Raw genomic sequence first — 11,395 nt, forward strand, 5'->3', positions numbered from 1 at the left:
AATCAATAATTTATTTTAAATTGTAATGTTTTTATTAATTTAAATTAAAATCATAAGTTATATATATATATATATATATATATATATATATATATATATAAGGAAATAAATAATAATGAGATAACTGATAAGGTAAAAAAATAATTAAGAAAAAAAAATTGGAAGAACAAGATGAGAGGAGCGGGCAGGTTCTAGCGAGGTTTTGGAAGGTGGGGTTTCCACTTCCAACGCCAGGTGAGGGGCTTCCGACAGACAAAAAAGGGAAAACTTTTCGGTTTTTCCTCAAAAAATGGGAGAAGTGGTGGTTTCCAACACAGGGGGGGTTCTGTTGAGCAAGAAAAGTTTTTCCGGCGCGCGCAAGCAGGGAATAGTGGTGTTCCAGCAGGGTGGCTTTGCAAGGGGGGTGAGGGGATTGCCTGTAACGACCCGCACCCAACCATGTAGATATTGTCCACTTTGGGCCCAAAGGGGCCCTCACGGCTTTAAAACACGTCTACTTGGTTAAGAGGAGTCTCTACATATATAACGCCATGAACATTCTCCCCTATCTGATGTGGAACATCACAAACACCCTCCCATGCAGACACAACGTCCTCGTTGTGTCCCATGGGATTGTAGGGCCAAACAGACAAACACCCCTTACGGAGCCAAACAAACCCCCACACCGGGGTCGAGGATCGGCTCTGATACCATTTGTAACGACTCGCACCCAACCATGTAGATATTGTCCGCTTTGGGCCCAAGGGGGCCCTCACGGCTTTAAAACGCGTCTACTTGGTTAAGAGGAGTCTTCACATATATAGCGCCAGGAACATTCTCCTATATCCGATGTGGGACATCACATTGCCGATAGGGCTTTTCCAGCGCGAGGGTAGAGGGGGTTCCAACGGGATTGCCGGGAGGTTCTGGCGAATAAGAAGAACGCGCACGCGGAGGAGTGGTGGTGTTCTGGCGAGGTCACGAGGTGGCTTTGAAAAGGGGTGGGGGTCCTGCTGGCAGGGTTTTTTCGACGCTCGGGCATGGAGGGTTCCAGCGGGTTTCCAGAAGGGTTCCGTCGAAGGGGAACGACAACAATGAAGAGATAAAAAAAAAGGTTGAACCAGACGATTTTGAGGAAACTGTTCGGTTCATCCGGTTCGCCGATCAGACCACCGGTTTAACCGATCCAATTCTGGCCTGACCATTTTCCAGTTGAATTGACCGAAACCGTGACCGGACGATGATTGGACCAGTCGGACCAACTGGTCCAATTTTTAAAACCATGAAAACCATGCATTTTATATTTTACTTAAATATAAAAAAACCATTCAAGTACTAATCTCTTTTTATTTTTTTTATAATTCAATAATTTCATATTTTCAATTAAAACTTTGTGTCAAAGTTTTTATAAATGTGTTTTAAAAAGTTTTAAGAAGTCAAATATAAGTTATCGAATGTTTCAAACTTTGAATTGAGGTCTTTTACAGACTTTATAGTGCAATCGATAGAGACGACGAGGAAACAGTTGAGAGTCAATGTACATTTGCAGACACTTTTTTCCCCCATAGCATGTATTCAACTAGTTAGTGTTAAACCTTAAAGAATTAAAGCCTGGAACCCCAATAGTCACCTATCAAAAGCATTAATTGCTAACAGTTAGTAAGGTAATTGAATCATTGCTCTATCAAATGACCCCAAACTATGTCTAATAATTAGTTCGAGTTTCGAACTCTTATAAAAAGACTCAAAACTTCATTGTAATATTTGAGCACTAAAGGAGTATATTTTTAGTATGCCTTACTTCAAAACTTGCATACTACTAACGCACCATTCAATCATAATTTATTGTGTACCAAGTGAACTTAAATTTTGTACTATGATTTTATAAGAATGTGTGAAATCAAGGTTTGGTTAATCTCAATTTTGATGATAACAAAACAAGGTTTAGAACTAATTATTATATTTCAAGTGTGATTAGACAAGACGATTTCCAAAGTGGCAATCACAGAGACAAATCAAGTCAAAGAGAAATCATTAAAAGAAAACCACTTCAAAGAGAAGTGTTTTTCAAGACCCAAATTCCATAAGATCTCTTTGTAAGGTTGTTGGTGTACTAGGATTTTTATACATTACATTATTTACTTATGCACAAAAATCATCCAAAAGTTATTTTGTTTTAAATATTTTAAAAATTGGATGATTTCATATTTTCAACTAAAACCTTGTGTCAAATATCTTTCCAACTTGTTTAAAAGGTTTTAAGTTGAAAAAACTGATTTTTTTTTTTTAGCAAAAAATGGCTCAATCGGTTGAATCAGATGAGAAATCGGTCGACCGTCAGCTCAACCAGTCAAGGTCCGAGTTAACCCCTAACTCAACTGGTTAATGGTATGAACAGTAACCGATCGACCCCTAGCTCAACTGGTTGAGAGTGTAAAAAACTTTATATTTCTTCCAGAACGGTTGTTCAACCGATCAAGATTGAACCTCAACTGGTTCAGGTCCGGTTAAGATCCGATCGAGGTCTAATGGTCACCTGCCAACCATTAAATGCTAACGGCTAGTCAACCAATCGAACCCCCAAAGGCCAGTTTGGTTTTTTTCTTCTATAAAAAGGCTTCAATCTTCATTGTTTTATGAGCTTAACTTTCCTAAACTTTTCTTTAATATATTTGAACATTGGAATAGTGTTTTTTTTTTTAGTGCACCATTGTTCTAAAACTTGCATATCTTTAGTACACCATTCAATCTTAGTTTTCTTGTATCATTTGAGTTTAAAGTTTTTGTATTAGGATTTTGTGAGATCATTTATTTGTAAATCTTTGAGATGAAGTTTCTCAAGTGTGTGGTATCACTCGAGGGGTTGTTCAAGAGTGGGATATCTCTTGATAAGTGTAAAGGGTGTTTAGAACCAAGAGTCAAAGAGAGTGAATTGGAACCATAATCCAATTGTATTGCTCAAAAGCTTGGTTTGGAAGCCTTAAATTAGTGGAACCTCAAGCTTAGGATTTAAGTTAGAGAAGAGTAGATATAGACCAGGCTGCGCCGAACCACTATAAAATTTTGTGTTTGCATTCTCTCTTCCCTACTATTTTAATTTATATGCAATTGTCTTTATATTGTTTATTATATAATTGTCTCTTACTTTCACATAGTTTAAATTTGCAAAAAAAGACCATCACCCTATTCACCCCCGCCTTCCCCCCCTTTTAAGGTGATTACCATAGGTTGGATTAACCTACTTTTTCTAAACAGAATGTTTCCTACCATTTCATATAAACTTTTTAGAGAGAAAATCTAAATGTTAGGTATCATTTAGTAATCCTCAAATGTGGTATATCACTTAAGGGATTATTCAAAAATATTTATTTTTTAAGGATTGGAAAGAGTGTTTGAAACCATAAGTCTACAAGGAATGATAACTATAATCCAATTGTAAAGTTTGGTGGCTTAGGTTATAGGTTTTCGAATAGTAGAACTCTTACTCGGTTAGGAACTTGAAGATAATAAACATAAGTCGGATAGTATCGTACTATTATAAAAACGAGTGTTTGCATTTTATCTTTCTTACTATTTTTCATTGTATTTATTATATACTTACATATAGTCATATTTCACATTCATACAATTTAAATTTGTAAAAAAAAAACCATCATTTTATTCATCCACTTCCTTCTTATATGGTGATTACTTCAAATTGTTCTAACTAAGATCTTAATAAAATATATGTTGAATTGACCGTTGGTCAAAATGCATATGTTTTATATTGAGATTGCAAAAATAAATGTTATTTAACCTTCAACAAAATATTTATTACCATGTATATTTTTAGAACCAATGATATTACATAGCTTGATGTGATAAAATAAAGTATTTGATTTTCTAGACATTAATGTTTGATGGACATGATAGTACACTCATAAGATGTTCATGCAATCTTATATAATTATATTAGGTTAGTGGCAAAACCAAATGCAACAACATAGTACACTTTATTGTGCCCGTGATGGGATGACTAGGAGAATAGCTTTTTGGTATTGTGATTTGAGGCAATGGGACCCTAATGGTACGTGGATGTGAGAGTTCACAAGTGTTAGGCATTTATGCAGCTAATAAATTGAACATAAATAAATAAATAAACTTTTAATGTTAGATAAGGCTCAAGGATGACAATCGTATGAAATTTGCCAAAGTACATTTCATTCCAAGCCACAACAATGTATCAAGAGCACACAAAAACTAACATCCTCCAAATGGATGCATGTCAATGAGTCGTTACTTATGGATTTAAGACCCTTCATAGGAATTATTAGAGATAGACCAAGGTATTTCCTAGGGTTGTAAGTTAGGTTGACCCAACCCAACTCCTAGTTTGAAGATATTTTTTCTTTAATATTATTTTAAGAAATAATACTAAAAATGTTTGTTTGAAAATAAATAAATAAAATTTAACATTTTTTATTACTTATTTTATTTTTATACTAACCCCATTTTTTGAAAAGAAAAGTTCAATTTTTATAATAAAAGTTTTAATATTGAGTTTGGTATTTTTTTTTTTAAATGTGATTTTACTATTTTTTTTTTATACATTGAACTCATCTTTTTCAAAACACTAGTTTCATGTGAAATCCCAAACTATAATAGTTTTAGAATTATTTTTGAAATAATATTTTTTAAAAATAAAATAAATAAAAATAGATTATTGCACTTGTCAAAAAGGCCACACTTGAAAGCCTTAGACCATATTTCTGGCCAATTATTATGGTAGAAACAATTAGACAAAAATGTGTGACTTTTTTATTATTTAAAAAAAATAAAAATAGATTATTGCACTTGCTCTACAAAAGGTAAGCCAACATTTGGAATAATCACATATCTCACTTTTTTTATTGCTTCATAACTAGTACTTTACCTTTTCTCCTCCCTAGAGTTGTAAAAATGTGACTCAATCAATTTTCTGATAAAAAAGTAACTATCGATGCAGTCAATTTATATTTGAATCGAAGCCAAGTCAATTTTTAGTGACAAAAAAACTAAACCAAATTGGACTTGATTAAGATTTGTTTAATTTGATTTAAATGATTTGTTGAATGCAAGTTAATTTGAACCTCAAATCTAATTTATTTTTAAAATTAATTGAAATCAACTTAGATTTAAAGTTCAAAAAATATTTAAATTTTTTAACCCGAAATATAAGGAATGCGTATAAAAATTAACAGGATTATAATCTAAGAAGAATGAATTGTTTTACTAATCTAATATAAAAAAGCTCATTACATATTAAACAATCATAAGTTTTAAAATGTCGATTTGATTTGATTTTTATAAGTTATGAGACAATAAAATAAAAAATCGACAAATTTAGTTTCAAATTTCTCAAAAATCGATTTTAATTCTGTCATTATTACTAAGTCCTTAATTCATCTTATTTTGAATCATCGTATCCCCATTTATTCTCCGACCTTTTCCTTATCTTCATCCATGGTTACTAACAAGTCAACCATTGTTGTTATCGGCTTTAACCGTTTGGAATAGTGAATTAGAAAGAAAAACGTGTCTAAAAATTTAAAGTAAATTTTAGAGTGTTTTATACCTTTCAAAATAATATGGTTTTTATTCAAATGTGGTGTAGGAGACATAATTTTTCTTAATTAAGAATTTTGTGTTAAAATATGGACTCACGTATGTAACATAGTTCTTGATTAAGCTATCCGTATCTATTTCAATTTGTATTTATTGAGTATGAGGTACCTTATGTGTAGAGCCCAATGCCATAACGGGTCTTAGATGATGGACCTAAGACACGCGAGACCCAATAGTCCAAAGGCTATGGTCCCTAAGGTATAGAGGGTATATAAGGCTAAGTGTCTCTTCCTTTTGAACACATCTTCTTTTGAATAGAACAAAACGCGCTCTCCCCCGCTCCTATCGTTAGAGAGATTACAGAAACAGTGGATACCCCTCTACAGCCTTAGAGTATCCATATCTTGTTCAAAACCCAAAGAAAAAATGGACTCAGGTATGTTCTAAATCCGTGAACGGGATGGCATAGTTTATTCACATGATTAAACATATGATTCATGTATGATATTATTGGATTTGAAATGGTTTATGCATCAATTGGTATCAGAGCCTCATGTTTAATCATTAAGAAATCGCCAACATGAAACTCAGACAGCTAAAGCCCATAATTGGATCAAAATTCTTTAATAGTAGTCAAACCAGTACCATCTGTGAAATGCCTCATGAGCACGTAGGGGTGGCTTGTGCCGTCTATCTGCCATGGGTACCACTAGGTGTAGATGAGGGGCCAGTCAGAAAAAACCCCATTCCGACGTTGTTACAGGCGTTCAAGAGACGTCGTTAAGGCATCATTACAAGCGTTCAAAAGATGTCGCATCGTTCCCATTCCAGAGATGTCATTCAGGCGCCATCTTACACCGATAAGTGACGTTGTTTAGGTGCCATGGCACAGGCGTTCAAGAGACGTCATTCAGGCGCCGTTTTTAGGCGTTCCAAACGTCGTTCAGGCGCCATTGCATGCGTTTAAGAGACGCCGCTTAGGCGCTGTTGCAAGCCTCCTTGTGACGCCGCTCTCAGCGTCGTTGGGGATCGGAGTTGAAGATGTCATTTGGCGTCATTTCCAGTCAGAGGCGCAGTCGAAGACGTTGTTTTGGCGTCGTCCCCAATCGGCGACGTCCGGCGTCGCTTGAGGATTGCTCTGGCGTCGTTTTGGCGCCGCGGATAATGCGGTTATAGGCGACCTTAGGTCGTTTGGGGCTGCAGTGGATAAATAAATAAAAATAAAAAATAAAATAAAATAAAATTGTGGGCTTGCAATGAAGGAGATTGGGCCAATGGCATGGAAACCCAACATGATTTGGGTCCAATTAATAGTTGACCGGTTTGAAATTCCTTCCAATATTCAGATAATAAGCTTGGGTTGTTTTTTGCCACTGTAGATACTTTTTTTATAACAATTGTCCAGTTTTCTTTATTGGTTTTTAGAATGGCATTTTCTAAGCAATGGGAGTTAGTGATGTTGTTCATACCTACAGCACCTGCCACTTATGAATATAATTTATCAACCAAGAGAGATACCCATAAGTGAAATAAAATAAAATATTTTTTTTTTTTTGTGACTGATTGTGAGCTTCATTGTTATGAATTCAACATCTTCATAACTGCAACTGTTAATAACATTTCTGTGCTTAATGACACAAACTTCAAGAAATGGAAGGAGCACGTTATAATTGTGTCTGTGTGCATGGATTTGGACTATGCATTAAGAGCGGATCACCCTCCAGACCTTCCTAGTGTCAGCACTGCTGAGCAAAGGTTTACTATGGAAAAATGGGAGCGATCCAATCACATAAGTCTAATGATAATGAAACACTCAATTCCAGAAGTTATAAGGGGTGCAATACCTAAGGAAACCCAAGCCAAGACATTCTTAGACTAGATAGCAAACCGATTCGTTGCAAACGAAAAAGTTGAGACAAACACTATTCTTAGTAAGCTTGTCTCCATGCAGTACAAAGGGAAAGAGAATATAAGGGAGTACATAATGGAAATGTCCAATCTTGTTACTAGACTCAAGGTACTAAAGTTAGAGTTGTCAGAAGACATACCCGTGCACTTGGTCTTTGTTAGGAATTTGAGGCTAATCCAAACTATGATAATCACCCTAGAGGGGGAGGGGGGGTTTAAATAGGGTGATGGTCTCTTTTTCTTCAAATTTAAACTATGCAAAAATAAGAGACAATTATATGCAAGTATATAATAAACAAAATAAAGACAATTGCATATAATTAAAAGATTTAGGGAAGAGAGAGTGCAAACATGAGAGTTTATAGTGGTTCGGCACTTCCTTGCCTACGTCCACTTTCCTCAACCTCCTAACCGAGTGAGGGTTCCACTATCTTGAAGCTTCAACCAAGCTTCCAATCTCTTTACAATTGGATTATGGTTCCAATTCACCATTTTAGAGTTTTGGCTCAAAGCACTCTTTACACTTCTCAAGAGTTATCCCACTCTTGAACAACCTCTCAAGTGATACCCCTCACTTGAGAAAATTCCTCTCAAAGATATACAAAGATTAATCTCACAAAAATCCTAGTAATAGAACTTTAAGCTCAAATGATACAAGAGAAACTAGGATTGAATGGTGCACTAAAGATATGCAAGTTTTGGAATAATGGTGCACTCAAAAATACTTTTCCAAGGCTCAAATATAATCAAGAAAGATTTTGGAAGGTTTAGCTTATGAAACAATGAAGATTGAAGCCTTTTTATAGAAGAAAAAAGTTAAACTAGCCGTTGGGGGTTCGACCGGTCGAGGTAGGGGTTGACCGGTTGACTAGCCGTTAGGAAAAGTGACTGTTGGGCCTCAACCGGTTGAGGTTCAACCTTGACTGGGAAGAGAAGGCCACTGGGAGAGAGAGAAACTTTTTGGCCTCCTTCAACCGATCCTCGACCGGACGAGCACAACCGGTCGACGGGTTGAACTGGTTGAGCCATTCTTTTGGCTCAACACTCAACCTTTTTCAACTTAAAACCTTTTAACACAAGTTTGAAAATCATTTAACACAAGGTTTTAGTTGAAAATATGAAATCATCCAATTCTTAAGATATTTAAAACAATATTACTCTTGAATGATTTTAGTGCATAAATAAAGAATGAAATGCATGAAAGTCCTAGTGCACCAACAACCTTACAAAGAGATCTTAAGAAGCTTTGATCTTGAAAAACTCTTCTCTTTGAGGTGGTCTTCTTCTTCATGATTTCTCATTGGCTTGATTTGTCTTTGGATTACCACTTTGGAAGTCGTCTTGCCTAATCACACTTGAAATATGATCATTAGTTCTAAACCTTGTTTTGTTATCATCAAAATCAAGATTAACCAAACATTGGTTTCATAGTCTTGATCTCCCTGCCTACACAATTTAGTCAATTCAAGATCGGTTACAACACACAAAAGGAAAAATGGACTTTGAATGAGCTTATTGCTCAGTGTGTACAAGAGGAAGAAAGATTGAAACAAGAAAAATTGGAAAGTGCTCACTTGGCTTCCACATCTCAAGGATTTGGTACAGCAAAAAAAGAAAGAGGGACAGTAAAGGAAAACAAACTATAGTTTTTGGGACATCAAAGCAAAAGGCACAGAAGAAACAAGATAAGGATATCACTTGTTTCTTTTGCAAGAAGGTTGGTCATATGAAGAAAACATATACCAAATACGCTGCTTGGTGTGAAAAGAAAGGTATACTTCTCAATTTTGTTTGTTTAGAAATTAATTTAGCTATAGTGTCTACTAACACTTGGTGGATAGATACGAGTGCAACTACTCACATAAGTGTCATGATGCAGGGTTGTCTAAGGAGTCGAATGCCAACTGATGGTGAAAGATACATTTATGTGGGAAATGACAACAAGGCTGCAGTCAAGGCTATTGGTCTTTTTAGGTTACAATTAGACTTTGGATGTACTTTGGATTTGGAAGAGACCTTTGTAGTACCATCGTTTAGACGGAACTTAATTTATGTTTCATGTCTAGACAAATGTGGATATTATTGTTCATTTATAAATGGAATGATTAGTCTTTATCTAAATTCAAATGTTATTGGTACAGGTAGTCTAACAGACAAATTATACAAATTGAACATAAAAGCCTCTAATGGAAATGAAACCTTGTATTCAAGTAATTATGGCATTAAGCGAAAATTAACAAATAAGAATTCTTCAATGTTATGGCATAGGCGTTTGCGTCATATTTCAAATCAACATATTCAAAGGCTTGTGTCAGAAGGAATTCTTGATCCACTTGATTTCTCAGACTTTCAAGTCTATATAGAATGTATTAAGGGTAAACAAACAAATATAAGGAAAAATGATGTCAATAGGTGTGGTGACGCCTTGGAATTGATACATACGGACATTTGTGGTCCATTTCCTACCCTTTATTGGAATTAACAACAATATTTTATCACTTTCATTGACGATTACTCACGTTATGACTATCTTTATTTGATTCATAAAAAATCTTAGTCATTAGATATGTTCAAGAATTTTAAAGCTTACGTTGAGAACCAATTAAGCAAGAAAATAAAGGTCGTCAGATCTGACCATGGAGGTGAATATTATGGTAGATATGATGGATCCGGTGAACAACGTCCAGGGTCATTCGCCAAATATTTGATGGAGTGTGGTATCGTTCCTCAGTACACCATGCCGAGGACTCCAAGCCAAAAATGGTGTAGCAGAAAGGCGAAACCGTACTCTTAAGGATTTGGTAAGAAGTATGATCAATCATTCCACCTTACCAGAATTACTTTGGGGCGAAGCTGTCAAAACTGCAGTTTATATTTTGAATAGAGTCCCAAGCAAAGCAGTAGCCAAAACTCCATATGAGTTATGGACTAGCAAGAAACCTAGTATTAGACACTTGCATGTCTAGGGTTGTCCAACTAATGCTAGGCCTTATAAGCCAAATGAAAAGAAATTGGACTCTAGAACGGTGAGTTGCTACTTTGTAGGGTATTCTAAAAGGTCGAGAGATTTCAAGTTTTATGACCCCTCAACTAGATCTTTATTTGAAACGAGCAATGCTAAGTTTATTGAGGATGTTGAGTTAAGTGAGAAAGAGCCATTAAGAAAGGTGGTATTTGAAGAGGAATATGTTAGTATTCCTATTATTACAACTGAACATGGTCATATTATGTTTGATGACACTATCCAAAATGTACAACCAATAACAGAGATTGTAGACACGCCTGAGATTCCTCCTACTCAAGTTATGGAACCAGTTCAAGTTCATAAAGAGGTAACTCAACAACCTCAATAACCTCAAGTACAAGTGCCACTGAGGAGATCCACTAAAGAAATGAGAAGTACAATTTCAGATGATTATGTTGTATATCTCCAAAAACATGAGTTTGACATGGGTCTGGAAGACGATCCAATTTCAGTTAGTCAAGTCAAACAAAGTTTTGACTCTGAAAAGTGGATAGAAGCCATGAAGGATGAGATGAAATCAATGAAAGACAATGGTGTTTGGGACTTAGTAGAGTTGCCTGAAGGTGTAAAACCGATTGATTGTAAATGGATTTTTAAAACCAAGCGGGATTCAAAAGACAACATTGTTAGGTATAAGGCACGCCTAGTCGTAAAAGGTTTTACTCAAAAAGAAGGCATTGATTATAAGAAGACCTTTTCACCGGTTTCATCAAATGACTCTTTTAGAATCATCATGGCACTTGTGGCTCATTATGATTTAGAGCTGCATCAAATGGACATTAAAACTACGTTTCTTAAAGTTAACATTGATGAGACAATATACATGGTGCAACAGGAGAACTTTGAGTCTAATGATTCAAAGCAACTTGTATGCAAATTAAAAAGGTCCATATATGGTTT

The sequence above is a fragment of the Vitis riparia genome, chromosome 7 (assembly GCF_004353265.1).
Source record: "Vitis riparia cultivar Riparia Gloire de Montpellier isolate 1030 chromosome 7, EGFV_Vit.rip_1.0, whole genome shotgun sequence".
Classification (NCBI taxonomy): Eukaryota; Viridiplantae; Streptophyta; class Magnoliopsida; order Vitales; family Vitaceae; genus Vitis; species Vitis riparia.